Source organism: Ornithorhynchus anatinus, chromosome 9 (assembly GCF_004115215.2).
Source record: "Ornithorhynchus anatinus isolate Pmale09 chromosome 9, mOrnAna1.pri.v4, whole genome shotgun sequence".
Lineage (NCBI taxonomy): Eukaryota > Metazoa > Chordata > Mammalia > Monotremata > Ornithorhynchidae > Ornithorhynchus > Ornithorhynchus anatinus.
The window spans coordinates 7,136,424-7,146,772 of NC_041736.1; the positions used below are offsets into that span (position 1 = coordinate 7,136,424).

Below are 10,349 nucleotides of genomic sequence, written 5' to 3' on the forward strand. Positions count from 1 at the left end.
CGATGTGCATTTAGTACAGTGCTTTGCTCACAGTCTTGTTTTGTCTTATGCCGTCGTCTCCCCCTTGGCGACGTCATGGACACATCTCTCTCAGAATGCCCCACCTCCATCTGCAGTGGTTCTGGTAGTGGATCCATAGAGTTCCCTTGGTAAAAATACAGGAGTGATTTACCATTTCCCGCTTCTGCGCAGTCAACTTGAGTCTCTCCCATGCAGCTGCTGCCCAGCTCGGGGGAGTTTTGACTTGTAACAGATTGCCTTCCACTCGCTAGCCATGAGCCGGGCTCGGAATGGAATGGGTTGGCCTCTGCTTGACTCTCCCTCCCACAGTCGAGACCGGTAGAGGACTGGAAACTCTCCAGGTACGACCCTGAGAGGAGTTACACACGATAAGCGCTTAATAAATACGATAGAATATTAAGCACTTATTTTTTCCTCTCTTTTTTTTTGGTATTTGTTAAGCTCTTACTGTGTTTCAGGTGCTGTACTAAGTGCTGTGGTAGATACAAGCTAGTCAGGTTGGACACAGACAGTGTTCCACATGGAGGTCACAGTCTCAGTCCCATTTTACAGATGAGGTAACTGAAGGCCAGAGAAGTTAAGTGACATAGCAGACAAGTAGCGGAGCTGAGATTAGAACCCAGGTCCTTCTGTTTCCTAGGCCCATGCTCTATCCACTAGGCCACACTGCTTCTCACACTTCCTTTGTACAGAGCACCGTTCTAAGTGCTTGGGACACTACAGTATAACAGAGGTGATAGCACATTGCCTGCCCACAAGGAGCTTATGTTCTAGAAGGAGAGACAGACATTAATGTTTAGTGGCAAGAGCCTGGGCTTGGGAGTCAGAGGTCGTGGATTCTAATCCCACTCCGCCACTTCTCAACTGTGTGACTTTGGACAAGGCACTTCACTTCTCTGTGCCTCAGTTACAGCATCTGTAAAATGAGGATTAAGACTGTGAGCCCCACGTGGGACAACCTGCTTACCTTGTATCTACCCCAGCACTTAGAACAGTACTTGGCACATAGTAAGTGCCAAACAAATACCATTATTATTATTATTATTATCTACTCCAGTGCTTAGTACAGTTCTTGGCACATAGTAAGTGCTTAAAAATACCTTTTTTTTTTAAAAAAAAGGCAGAATACCTGAGACTCCAAAGCATGAGTACATTTGAAGACCCAAAAGTCCACTTAGAAGTAATACTGCAGTACCAAATTGAAAGAGTCAAGGGGCAGTCCAGATAAACCTGGCTACTGGTTAGAGAATGTCATTGTGTCATGTCTAAAGGGAGTGCTGTTCATAAGATAAGAATTTCTTTTTGTTCTAGTGACAAAGGGTAAACGCTACCAAAGTGAGTTCATTTGAAGAGCATTGGCACTGAATGAACTCAGAGTAGGCTAAATGCAGACCATAACTCAATTTTGCCAACATATCTCCTCCTTCCAACCTCTCTTTCTCTTATTGTCGCTCTCTCATTATCTCGCTCTCTTTCCCTCCTTAGTTGCCCCACAAACACCATATTGATAGGGACAGGCTCCCCATTAAATGATTTCAGTTACAAATTCATTCAGCATAAAATGACGGTGGAGTTAAGAAGGCTTTATTTTCAGGAGTCTAAATTCTATCACTTTAATTTTCCATTGTATATTCCACCCCCCCCCCACACCAAATGGGACTTGATTTGGGATTAACTAGACTGTAAAATCCTTGAGGCCAGGGATCTTGTCCACTAACTCTGCAGTAACAATAATAATGACGATAGCATTTGCTAAGTACTTACTATGGGTTCTAACTGTTCTAAATGCTGGGATAGATACAAGCTAATCAGGTAGGACACAGTCCTCGTACCATATGTGGCTCACAGACTTAATCACCATTTTACAGGTGAGGTAACAGTGAAAGAGAAGTGACTTGCTCAAGGTCACACAACAGACAACTGGCAGAGCTGGGATTAGACCCCTGGTCATTTTTGACTCCCAGGCCCATGATCTGTCCACAGGCCGTGTTGTTTCCCTAGTCCAGTGCTTGGTTTAAAGCAGTGCTCAGTAAAAACTACTGATTGATTGATTAGCTGTTTCTTTTCTCCTCCACCCTCACCCCACTGCGATGAGGTGTGTGCAAGTCTGTCTTTGCCGATGGTGGTTATAAAAACTCTGAGGTGAACACAATCCCTGACCTGATAGATGACATCATGAAAGTACTGTAAAATAATAATAAATGTCAAATGATATTAAGGCCTTTCCCCGGTTCGACATATGTTCGTGAATGATGATAATGTAAAAAAGCACCACTCTAAACCAGTGAACCTTCTTAGGCAACTTTCCATGGGATGAAAAAGCCCATCCATCACGGCCACAAAAAGCTTTTATCTGTTTTCAAAACTTTCACCAGCCATTTCCAATTGCTAATGGTACAGTAATTTTGCATTTAACTCCTGGAGAGGAGCAGTATTGAGCACTTACTTTGTGCAGAACACTGTCCTAAACGGTTGGGTGAGTACAATACAACATAATTAGCAGACACATTCCCTGCCTGTAATGAGTTTACAGTCTAGAGTGATGAGATTACAGTCTCCCCCTCTAGACTGCCAGCTCCCTGTGGGCGGGGAATGTGACTGTTGTATTGTTACATTGTACTCCCCCAAGAGCTTAGTTCAGTGCTCTGCTCGTAGTAAGTGCTCAATAAATGGAATTGATTGATTGACTGAAGCCCAGAACAGTTAAGTGACTTGCCTATGGTCATAAACAGGCAAGTGTTAGAGCTGGGATTAGAATCTGGTTCTGAGATGAAAACCCAGAAGGGCGAAGAGATGCAAAAGGAGGATCCATCATTTTTCTATGAGAAGCAGCAGTAGGGATGAGTGCAGGAAGGGAAGAGGAGGAGGAAGAAGAAGAAAAGGTGATATTATCCTGGAGCCTTTCCAAAACTCCCTAAAGGGAACCCCTGCCCCTTTCAAATTCCTGTAACTCTCCCTCCACATTCACACAATTAACAATCAATCAACCAATCAAGGGTATTTACTGAGCCCTACTGGGTGCAGAACACTGTACTAAGCACTTGGGAGAGTACAATATAACAGAGTTTTATTAGATATGTTCCCTGTTCTCAAGGAGCTTACAAACTAGCGGGTGAGACAGACAAGTAAAGAAATTACAGATAGGGAAGCAGCAGAAAATAAAGATCTGCACATAAGTTCTGGAGGTGGAGAGACTGTAAACTCGTTATGGGCAGGGAATGTAACGGCTTATTCTGCTGTATCGTACTCTCCCAAGAGTTTAGTACAGTGCTCTGCACGTGGTAAGCACCCAATACATGCGATTGATGGATTGATCAATTGACTATCAAAGTGCTCTAAGGGGTACAGATCCAAGGCCACGGGCGACGAGGAAGAGAGGGTGAATAGGGTGGTGAAGTGAGGGCTTAGTCAGGAAAGGTCTCTTGGAAGGGGTGTGATTTTAGGAGAGCTTTGAGAATGGAAAGAGTGGTGATCTGTTGGAAATGAAGGGAAAGGATGTTCCAGACCCGAAGGAGGATGTGAGCAAGGAGTCAGCAGGGAGAGGTGAAATTGAGGTGCAATGTGCAAAATCATAGCCTCTGAGCCCCCTTTATTGTTGAAAGCTGTGGTATCTTTTCCACGAAGGGAAAACCGACTCCTTTAGAAAGTATTTACTTTCTGTTTAATTAAAGAAGACTCTTTTAAATGACTTTTATATTGATACATTGGGTGCTCACAGCACCAAACATATTGCATGCCGCTACTCATTACAAAACTATTTAAAAAGTCGTTTAGGCTGGATAGTAACTTCTGGCCAACAAACACTCCAGCAGTACTTCAAGATTTCAATCATTTAGTTATCATTCTCACCCTCTTAGACCAGTTTTCTCAGCATGGGCATTTAAGCTTCGGGCTTTAGTTGTTCTGAAGGATGAAAATGGAATACACTTCAACAGGCTACTGGGAACACATGGGGTTTGAAAGTTTCCTGCTTTAGTTTAGAAGATGGGGTTTGGAAGGAGCCCAGAATGGAATGAGGCTCATAATTCCGTGTCACCTTACAAATGGCTTTACAAGTAAACTTCTACTTTACCAACATAAACGGAGCTCCGGCTGCCAGAAGTCTAAATTAAATTAAATGATATATTCTCCTCCCTGCGCCTCGGATTCATCCAGACAGGTGAGAGTGCGAGGAGAATAATTCAATCCCATTACCCCGCTGTTCCGAAGCCGTTGGTTATTACAGACCTCTCGGGTTTTTCATCGCACGGCTGTGAAACCGAAAACCCGCTACCAAAGGAGGGAGCCAAACCTCCAGGTGATCATTTCCCGTAATTAATGCCTTGGGGAAAGTTCAGCCCCTTAATAGTATAATAGCCTGGTAGGCCGGCTAGGAAACCGGGCCTTTCTGTGAATAAGGCATTTCACTTTCCTCTGTTAGGCATCTCCTGGTAAACAAAGAGAGTGGGGAGATTGGCTTTGAAGCATGGAGACAATTGGAGTATGAATATTCTATCTCTCAGTCTGTTTGGTACTTCTAAACCCAGGGCTTCTGAACTGAGAGGCCTTTATCTTGTTCATCGCTTATCATCTCCTGCCTTTATCCAAAGCAAGTGGACGGAATTCTGGAACATACTCTCTTATGGGGCCCGATGAATGGGCTGAGGTGAAAGGGATGATTTGTTTAGCTTTCCAGGAAGCCGCAGACATCCTCTCTAGTTGCAAAGAGCTAATTATCTATGATAAATAAGAGGCCTGCATTAACTAGTCCCTCCAACCCCAAACAGGGTATTGGGTGTCAGATACTGTGTAGACAAGCAGAGAATGGAAGAGCAATATGTTCTTCTTAAAGGTTTGTGTAGACAGGGGCTGAGCCATCTCACGCTGGAAAGAAACACTGGCTCACAGGATTTGAGGTGAAACAGACGGACTAGGCTGTTTTTTCTACCGCTGCCAATTTCCAAAATTTTCTCCTCTTTGGGGGAGACGATTTAAAAATAAACAGGTCTCATTTTCCAGGCCATTTTCTTGATACTTGTTTCTCCTAGTTTACACCAAGATTAATGCCCCCAAGATTCCCCTCTACCCTGTTCCTGACATTCCTTTGCATCTTGACATCTCAAATACAAGAATTGGCTCATGTCTTGTAATAATAATAATAATAATTGTTAAGCACTTACTATGTGCCAATCTTTATGTTAAATCCTTAGGTGGAGTCAGGAGAATTATTATTATTATGATATTCGTTAAGCACTTACTATGTGTCCAGCACTGTTCTAAGCACTGGAGCAGATACAGGTTGATCAGGTTGGACAATCAGTTTGGACACAGTCCCAGTCCTATACAGTGTTAAGTAAGAGGAAGAACAGGCATCGAGTCCCCATTTTATAGATGAGGAAACTGAGGGACAGAGAAGTTAATAAGGTAACCCAGCAGGCCCCTGGCAGGTCCCAGAATAGAACCCAGATTCTCTGGCTCCCAGGTCTGGGATCTTTCCCCTAGGCCATGCATAACATTGAGAGCAGATGTCAGATGAACTTTACTCTGGACAGAGAGCATTGGATACTGAACAGCGTCAACCCTCTGGAATGACAGTGAGGATGGAAAACAATCAATCACTGGTAATTTTTGAGCACTTTACTATGTGCAGAGCACTGTACTAAGTGATTGGGAGAATACGATACAACAGAATTAGCAGATGCATTCCCTGCCCATAACAAGCTTATGGTCTAGAGTCTACGCTTCCAGTCCAAAATTTATGGCGTAGTGGATAGATCACGGGCCTGAAAGTCAGAAGATCATGGGTTCTAATCTTGGCTCTGCCACTTGTCTGCTGTATGAACTTGGGCAAAGTCACTTAACTTCTCTGTGCCTCAGTTACCTCATCTGTAAAATGGGGATCGAGATTGTGAGCCTCCCATGGGACAGGGACTGTGTCCAGTACAATTTGCTTGTGTCCACTCCAGCTTTTAGTAGAGTACCTGGAACAGAGTAAGCACTTAACAAATACCATTATTATTATTCTTCTTGAGCCCTGGGCCCAAGGGGTGGCTTAGAATCACCCAAAATCCTGACCCAGTGGTCCCAATTCATTGGGGGTGATGGAGCAGTCAGACCACTACTTGCTTAATCTTCAAAGCCCTCCTGAAATTACACCTGTTCCAGGAAGACTTCCCTGATTAACACTCAGGGAAGCAGTGTGGCCTGGGAGTTAGAGGACCTGAGTTCTAATGCTGTATCTGCCCCTGTCTGCCATGTTGACCTTGGGCAGGTCGGGTCCTCAGTTTCCCCTTCTGTAAAATGGAGACTAAATCCTTGTTCTCTCTCACATTTAGACTGTGAGCCCCATGTGGGACAGCATCTGGGTCTGGTATATCTGCTCCAGTGTTTGTCACGTAGTATACACATCATATAACACAATTTTTATTATTATTATTTTTAAGCACCAATGGGTGCAAAAGATTAAGCAGCGCACTGAGCACTTGAGAGAGTATAATGGAGTTGGTAGACAAGCTCCCTGCCCTCAAGAAGCTTACAATCTAGTGAACAGTAGACTCTACCAAGCCCAGAAATACCTCAGTGACAATTCCTACAAGTTATACATATAAAGTGGATATTTTTCTTTATCAAAGCACAGGAGGAGGACTTTACTCATCAACCCACAAAACGGATGTTTGAAAGACAGATTTCTCCACGGATCAGGTGGCACTTGAACACAAAAGTAAATGTCAGAGTTCCTCACCCCACGACCCACCCGAAGACCTGGGATTCTGGTTCAAAATCAGTTAAGACTGGTGCATGCTGGTTTCAGAACTTAATGACATGCTTCTCTATTTAGTCAGTGTTGAGACTTCATCCCCGTCAAGAAGAGGAAATTATCCCGACTTGCACATTTTTTACTGCCCTTAATAAAACATAATCCCAGTGAGGCATGACATTTAAACCTCCCCACCCCCAACGCTCCCAGAGACCTCCTCTGAGACGATGCCTGTTCTTGAAGACTGAAAAGCCACTGAGGAGGTTTCCTGGAGAAGTGAATTAACATGGAAAACCAAGATTCTTTCAAATGATGAAGCGCGCAGTAAGAGGTACGAAATTCATTTCATTTGGAAGGGAGCTTGGCCTGAAAATGAATTTGTATTCATAAAGTTCACATTTCTCTCTTTAGGAGATTTTTCCCCTACATAATGATGGCTTAACGAGGAAGGAAATTAATTTGAAGAAGCAAAGATAGCTAATGGGAGCGTGTCTACCAACTCTGTTGTATTGTACTCTATCAAGTTCTCAGCACAGTGCTCTGCACACAGTAAGTCTCAGTAAATGTGATTGATTGAAAACCGTGAGGCTGAAATAGATAGAAGGGAAAAACAGGAGGCTGTGCCAAGCTCCCTCAGAAGTGTAGTAACTAGAGAAAATATACGCTTCATTTGGGGCTCAAATCATATTTTTATAGCAAAACCAGTAGTTGCTATTATTTGTTTTCACAAGAGATGATTAAAGGAGCACAGAAGTTAAATGCAGATCCTAATTGCTAAAACCAGGAGCCTTAATTGCTTCCTTGTTCTGAAAACACAAAATAATATGATATGAAATGGAGGCTTTGCTACGAAAGCTTAGGGATTTGACTCTTGTCTCCTGAGAAAAGTAATCTGATGTTGACTGTCTTCCTTTCTGAGGCCGTTCCTGGGTCCTGCTTGAATGGCTGCATTTAGTTCCTAGAGAATGCAAAAGAAAAAAGAGATTTTAACATTATGTTGTTATTTTTATGGTATTTGTAGAGCACTTACTACATGCCAGGCACTGGCATGTAAGTTCCGGGCTACACACAAGCTAATCAGGTTGGACAAAGTCCATGTCCCACATGGGCCTGATGCTCTCCATCCCCATTTTACGGATGAGGTAACTAAGGCCCAGAGAAGTGAAGTAATTTGCCCAAGGCCACACAGCAGACAAATGGCGGAGCCGAGATTAGAACCCAGGTCCTTCTGACTCTCAGGCCCATGTTTTACCCACTATTCTAGCCCTTAGTACAGTGCCTGACACATAGAAAGCGCAAAACAGAGACCATCATTATTATCATTAGGCCACATTGGGTTTTCTCCAGAGTCCTAATCAACCAAGCAGCAGTATTTACTGAGAGCCAACTCTGTAGAGCACCGTACTAAGCATTTAGTAGAGCACAATAGAGTTAGTAGAAATGATCTCTACCCTCAAGAAAGGTAAGAGTCTAGCAGACCCTTAGTCATTAGCTGCCCATTATACGATGAACAAAATGCAAATACCGGCTCTGACTGGCACACACATCCTCGTGACCAGGATCTGTAAGACACTGCTCTCTACCCTTTCGGCCACTCTCTTGCCCACAGATAAAGTACGAGGAAGCTTAATTTGTTATGATTGAAGCAATCTGCTCCTTGAAGACAAGGGGAGAAGTACAATTTCACCCTCTGGGAACTAATTATGAGCAACACATTTTCCAGGGGCGCTATCTCTCTCACTCACTCACACACACACATACACACACACTAACAAGAGACAAAGGAGACGGGCTTGGGGATGTTGGAATTCTATGGGAAAAATCCCAGGAACAAGGAACAAGGAAATCGGTTTCACTGTGGATTTCTAAAAAAAAGATTTATTTACTTTTCCAGAATAGTGATTAAAAAACATCCCTTCCAACACTCTGTTCAAGGATTAGACTGAGATTCCATGGCCGTGGTGGAAAAGAACATTATGAACTCCTGGACATTCAAGGGAGTAACTTTTTAATCTGACACACACTTCTGTACCCTAGATGCTTGGGTCAGATCTCATAATAAAGGCCACCCGACTGCAGTAATGGGAGCTCAGACAGGTGGCTTATAAGCTAAAATGTCCCCAAGATATTGCATTTTCCAAATCCCAGTGTACCAAACCGAGAAGAAAAAGCTGATAGGCTCTTGTCATCCCAAACAACCTGCTTCAACTTTATCCTTCCATTATGAAGTGAAATAAACGTTGATTGATTTTTTTGGATGGGGTGGCGTTCGGGTTAAGAGTATGGTCAGAATTTTCCATCAGTACCAAGAAGGTAAAGGATATTTCCTGCCTCAAAACTGCTCTAAAAATGGAATTCAGGGTGGCGTTTCCTAACAGAACCTACAGATGAGGTTTGGTCTTAACACTTCAGGACCTGGAACCTGCCCAGAGGAATTGGTTATAGTGATAGTGGCTTATGCAACAATAATTTGAAGCATAAAGGGGACAACAGAACAGATGTTTTGACCTTGTATTACTTCCAGGATGAGGGAACTATCTGTCTGGGAATTATACTTTCAATGTGTTGGATATATTTATTTATGTGAATACCCACATTCCACCAATCCGGTTGCCAGGTGTTTTCTGTTGTTGCCCAGGAAATATTTTAGCTAGATCAACATTATCAATATAACACCATTGTAATATCAATATAATAACAACAATAATCACAACATATTGCAAGATTTTATTTATACATATTATTTTTGAAACAACATTAAGTGGCGCATTTTCTACATTGTCTACTGATTGAGTCCCATGTCTTTAAAACATGGAAACAGTGTTACAAATGAGATTGACTTTAGTTGCCAAGTTGTAATTGATTAGAGGTCCCAGGGAGGAACTTCCTGACTTGAAGCAGGCTGGGAGACTTTCATGACATGGAATTTGGGGATTCAAGGGTCGGTGGGGTGTCACATAATCTCCCGGGATAACCTTACACAGTTTAGGGCTCCAGATTCACCTGAAAAGTGAAAAATGCATGTCATCAAATTAAGCATTAGTATTCTTTCGGGAAAGTTTACTACCACTTTCAATACGTATTTAATGAGTCTTTTAGCACTTTCAATTTTTATGGTTTCCAGTTCAAGTATTGGATTTATTTTTTAGAATTTGAAATCCTTGTGGCTCTCCTTAAGTGAAAAAATCCAGTTCTCATCCGTATTATTCAGAGTTGCAAAAAGTGACTTTGTTTTGGCATTCAGGGTTTAAACAAGTTTGGTCACAGTGTGGCTAGTAACAGTAAGTCCTCCTCTACCATTCTCTGATCCTCTGAGAGGTCAAAGATCTGAGCGAGGAGAGAGGTTGGCCTAGCTGTCCTCAAATCAGAGGTTAGAAAGATAGAGATGACTGGGAAGGGGTGTCATTGCATCCTCCTGACCCCCAAAGGGAAATGTGTGTGTGTGTGAATGTGTTTGTCCGGAGCCTGTGTGTAGAACTGACTTATAGTGGTAGAGAACTGAATCCACCTTCATGAACGCAATGATAATAAGAATATTAGTATTTATTACGAGTTTACTATATGCCAAGAGCTGGGGTGTGCCAGATAATCA

The 10,349-nt window shown here is 42.8% G+C and overlaps 1 non-coding gene across 1 annotated transcript; it reads right to left on the reverse strand.

Moving 5' to 3' along the window:
* Window positions 1-242: 242 nt before the first annotated feature.
* LOC114814402 lies at window positions 243-380 on the reverse strand. The gene has a single exon (XR_003762200.1). It is a non-coding gene; the product is annotated as a small nucleolar RNA SNORA7 (small nucleolar RNA).
* Between the last annotated feature and the right edge of the window lie 9,969 nt (window positions 381-10,349).